Here is a 5,586-nt window from a genome sequence, read left to right as displayed (position 1 = left end):
TAATTAGATAAACTAAGTCCATCATATTTTTCTTTGAATAAGGCCCAAACAATTAAATTAAAAGATCCATAAGATTTTATTTAAAAGGGCCGAGCCCATATAGATAAAAGCCCATCAGATTTTAATATCTCAGGCCCATAGTTAATAAAACACCCAAATAAAAATGGCCCAACAGATTTTGAAGCCCAAGGCCCATCTCAATTCTTAACCTAAACACACACACATCAAAACACCTTCAATCACACACACATCAGCTGCGCCTATCCTCCTTTCTCTCTCTATGGCTCCCTCTCTCGTCTCTCCCTCTCTGTTCGGCTGAGGGCGGCGCCGCCTTCGGCGCGCCGCCTCGCCGTCGCCTCCGCTCTCTCTCTCACAAGACTGCCGGAACAAGGTACAGCAGACGCACGCCGCTGTCAAAGCGGTGCGCCGCCGCCGCTGCCTCCGTCGTCCTTGCAGCAGATCCGCTGCCGCGTCAAGACCACGGCCACCGCCTTTCCTCCCTCTCTAACTCTCACCCTCGTCTCGATCTCTCTCTGGGCCGACGAACGACGTAAAACGCCGCCGCCTCCCCCTCTTTCGGTCGATCCAGCAGCCCTAATGGCTACCGCCGCCGTCGTCCTTGTCTTCCTCCGATTTCCGGCGAAGCAACCCCCGCGGTGCCGCCGCCGTTCAGCAGGTAAACCCTAACTCCCTCTCTACTTTCCTCATCTTCTTCCCCTTTCAAATTAAAACTGAAAACCCCTATCTCCTTTCCGATTTGGCTGAAACAAAGCAACGGCGACGTCGCTGCTATCACGTTACCGCCGCCGCCGACGTCGACGAGCCACCATAGCTCCGCCGCCGGCCGCCGTCTGAAACCAGGTAACCCTAATTTCCCTTCTCTCCTTTCCATTTTCTCCTACCACCTTCTTCATTTTAATTAAAAGCTGAAAACCCTCTCCTCTTTCCCCTTCTTGGCAGAACAGAACCAAGGCTCCGCCGCCTCTCGTCGACCACCGGCAGCCACCGCGGCTGCCGTCCCCCTGACCTCGACTCACACATACAAAAACAGTGACTCAAGCCTCACATTCAGTTCATAAAATAGCAAATAGGATTTGTGCAATTTCAGTTCACATGTAACATATCTTGTATCTGTAAATTATGAATTTGCTACTCATTTTCTTCATTTATCAAAGCATATGTAAATCTGAGTTAATGAGCATGTGTTGGTGTTCTGGAGTTGATGTATACAATTGAAGGATATCATAATATATAAATTAGAATATAAACCTTGAATGATGAAAGATGTGGTGTTGTTTCTTGGCTGCGAGAGAGATGGTAGATGAATGTGAGAGGTGGGAATTGGCTGAAAAATGGTGTAGGTTATAAAAGAAAAATGGGGTGGCTTGGATGGATGAGGATCGTGGACTTCTTCAGCATGCTTAGCATGACTGTGGAATTTCTTCAGCATGCTTAGCATGATTGTGGAAATTCTTCAGCATGCTTAGTATGAATGTGGAATTTTTTTTTTCCAGTCTACTATGTATGACTGTGGACTTTTTGTCTTGCATAATTATGAAGTCTGAAACTCATATAAATACGTTAATACATATAAGCCAAATTCCTCATTTGAAGTATAAAATTTAATTGAGCTTGCCATTTAAATAAATTAAATAACTCATGGGCTCACTTTAACAATCAATTAAAAGATCTATATTTAACACTTCAATGTTAAATCCTCGGTAATAGATTAATGGACTCAAAATATATTTTGAGTGCATCATCCATTGAAAATAAAAAATGAAAATAAATCATCACGTATATAAATCATCAAATTCATATAAGTTCATATTTTATTAATGGATGCTGAATCCTAATTATCAAAATAAATCCTTAATCAGTCATTAGAAGATTTTAAATCATCAATTAAAAGTCGGGTCATTACATACTATCCCCCTTAAAAGAAATTTCGTCCCGAAATTTGTACCTCAGAAAATAACTCTGAGTACTTCACTTTCCTGTTAGACCGTAGTCTATTCTTGACCATGATATATTCATAGGTCCCTTACTATCGGTATCGACTTAGTCCTTAGTACTTGAACTTCCCGATCTAAGATAGATTTGGATCTTCCTTCGTAACTCAAATATTGACTAATAACAATGTTGTTCTTATGGATCATATGCTTTGAATCGTAAACATACTTCTCTATTCGCGACACAAGGGATACGTTACGCACATTCTCAAAGCTTAGCGCTAACGCTAACCAATAAGTTATTGGGCTCATCCTTTCTACAATCTCGTATGAGCCTATAAAACGGGGTTTAGGTTTACCCTTCACATTGAATCCAATGATTTCTCTTGATGGAGAAACTTTTATGGAAATTATCTCTCCACTTTCACATCATAGGTCAATTTGTCATTTGTCAACATATGACTCTGTCAATCATGGCCCCTATTTTATTCACTATCAAATTTTGACGGATAATTTCAATCATCTAGTCATTTCATCCCAACAAAGTGGTGATCTATATTTCCTCACGTATAACGCCTCATTTGCTAACCTATCGATAGTCGATTGATAACTGGTATTATATGTCTCACAAAGAGTGGCAAAAACATGTTCTCAGCTTTCACCCCGGTTTAGCTTGGTCGTCCTCAACATACCTTATTAGTAATTTCTATGTCGTTTAAGCGGAACTATAACGACTAATATCTCTAAAGCATTCCTAAGGCAACTTAAATAGTTTGTAAGGAGACCAACCATTTCGAGCATGTAGGCAGTCAGCCTAAAACGCCATTATAAACTTTTATTCATTCATCGATGGAATCTCGAGTCATGTGGGCATTCACTGCCCCCTTTCGTGACAACCTTTGCTTAAGTCTGATGGATTCGAAAAATCCATCTCGACAACGAAATTCATTGGTTCGTTAAGGGCTCGGTTTGTCCCAAACATGACATTAAGCTTGACTTTATGAGCTCGAAGACTCAAAGTAACAATATGATATGTTGTAAAACCTTCACTTGCTAGTACGCAAGACATATTTCAACAAATGAGGTTACATCTCGTTTTATTGCTCCTAACTAGAATTTTTTTTTCTAGATCTTAATACATCTTAGTACTTCCTGGTGATAGTATAAGGGTGCCGTGGCTTTATCTTATTCTTAAGTTCATTGTCATGGAGATGCATATCTTCCCTTCAAAGAAGATAGCATTATTTGATTCCTCGTGGTAATTCTTGAAACTTCTTATCCTTATTCTTACTCTTAACTTCTCATCATTCCTTCGTGCTCCTACCACAATTTTCCTCAAGCTGGGTGGTTTAATCACTTCTATCATCATCTTATCATATCTTAGACGAGGCCTTCCGGCTCACTGTATCATCTACTACATTGGTCTTGTCCATGTGATGGTTAATACCAAAATCATAATCCTTTACGGGTTCAACCCATCCTCTTTGTCTCATCAGCTACTACAAATTCCTTATCAGGTTTTAGAATCTCTAGCACTACAATTCAAAATCATCAAAACTCTTTATCAGTAAACTATCATTTATACTCGACACCAATTGTTCGAGTGTCAGATACCAACATTTATGTGCGTTATTCATAACTCTCACACTCACTCCATTTAGACACATAATCGATATCAAACTCAAATAATAAATTATATCTTAACAATTTATTATGCTCATAGTTCTCGATTAAATCTCGGACTTTGTAATTAAATACTAAATTCCAATTATAATTAATTATCATGCTTCTCTAATTTATTTATCTCATTTAAACTAATAAATCTAATCCATGCTAATTTCTCATACTTAGCCATTTTATATGCATTTCTCAGGCAATTCAAAAAAAACTCAATAACTTACTAATCATGCTCATCTCATAAATACTCAAATAATTCATATAGTCTTACTAACATAGCATTAACTCATATGCACTGCTAGTTCACTTACATGACTTCACATACTCCACATATCTCAATTTAATAAATCATCGAATAGTTAGAAAATTCGTATTTAATGGAAATAAATTCCAAAAATTTAAATACAAATATTTTTAATTATTCTAAACACATTGGCATGCTCAAAATAACTCAATTAAAATCGAGCATCGCTCGTCTCTGGCCTTATGACTCACGGCCTTCATCAAATTTGAACCTTGGTGTTCAAATTAATCTAAGTAAATTATACGTGCAATATTTAATAAATATAAACACATATATAAACTCAAATCATTCAATATGTTCCAGAAAATGCCACTTCCTTGAGCAAAACTCACACCTACTGATTTGGCATAAATTCGTTCACCCAATAGTACTTGTGTACATGGTCCCTAAATGTTCCTTATGTTCATCTTCATTCTTGGAGTCACTAAGACGAACTTATCCAGGTGAAGGTAGAATACTCTATCAATGATGCCCATGAATATATCTGGGCATTTGTTAGCCTGAATGGCACAACTACAAACTTGTAGTGGTCATAACCCGTTCTAAAAGTTGTCTTGGGTGATGCATCCGATTCTCAATCGATCTTGGAAAACACATTTGCACCTTTGAGTTGGTCAAACAATTCATCTACCCTCAGTAAAGGATATTCATTCTTGAGTATTAATTTGTTCCACGCTCTATTGTCTGTGCGCCTTTTTAAAGTATCATACTTCTTCATAACATACAAATATGCGCTCCCGATGGGAATGCACTAGACATGATCTAACTTAGGTCTAGTAGTTTCTGCAACTGGATCTTTAGGTTCTCCGATTCCTTTGGAGTCATCTTGTTCGATGCTTTTGATACACATGTCGATCTTAGTACTAGGTCGATGGTAAATTCTACTTTTCTGTTAGGTGGCAGTCTCGGTAAGTTTTCCGGATAATCATAATGGAACTCACGTATAACTTCTATGTCCTCAACTGTCCTTTCGGTTCTAGCTCCTCCGTTTAGGTATACAAGGAAAGCTTGGTAATGTTTCTTATTTATCACCTTTATGGCTTGTATGTATGAAATAACTGGTATCCGCTCCTTATACTAATCTCGTGAAAACTTAAAGCGTCTATTTCTGGAGGTTTGAAGGAGATTTCCCATTCATTGCATAAATCATAGCATATAGTTCTCAGCTAACCAGTCCATTCTTAGGGTTATATCTACGTTCCATATTGATATAACATCAAGTTATTCGCTACCACCTTAAGTGATCCTGCATTCGATTACAGGTTCATATAACTACGTGTTACTATCGTCGTTCCTTCTATGGGTGAAAAGTTTTTTTTTTTTTTTTTTTTCATGTCTTGATCACTTTGTTCAGTTTGAATTTGTGACGGGTGATCCCCGGGCATAACTACCTTAGCGTCTAGAGTTTTGCTGAGCAATTCAAAGTACGTAAACTCATCGTGGTTGGCGAGTGCCATTCTTATCTCATACTTTAGGCCAGGGCGAAACTTCTTCGGGATCTTTTCATTGATGTCCACCTATTGTGGGGTATAACGGACATGCCACAACAAATGTGGTCATACTAGGTCATAGATATCATGTTTTGCTTTAGATTGAACATTTTTCGTTTCTCTCCTCCTATCGCAGATATAAAAAAAAATATATATATATGTA

General features: G+C 38.3%; 1 long non-coding RNA gene across 1 annotated transcript; it reads left to right on the top strand.

Annotated features, from left to right (window-relative positions):
• Window positions 1-224: 224 nt before the first annotated feature.
• LOC130992998 (uncharacterized) lies at window positions 225-1,201 on the top strand. The gene is made up of 3 exons (XR_009091562.1): window positions 225-676; window positions 773-861; window positions 961-1,201. It is a non-coding gene; the product is annotated as an uncharacterized LOC130992998 (long non-coding RNA).
• The last annotated feature ends 4,385 nt before the right edge of the window (window positions 1,202-5,586 follow it).

Source organism: Salvia miltiorrhiza, chromosome 7 (genome assembly GCF_028751815.1).
Source record: "Salvia miltiorrhiza cultivar Shanhuang (shh) chromosome 7, IMPLAD_Smil_shh, whole genome shotgun sequence".
Classification (NCBI taxonomy): Eukaryota; Viridiplantae; Streptophyta; class Magnoliopsida; order Lamiales; family Lamiaceae; genus Salvia; species Salvia miltiorrhiza.
This window is presented reverse-complemented; position numbering and strand designations above follow the sequence as displayed.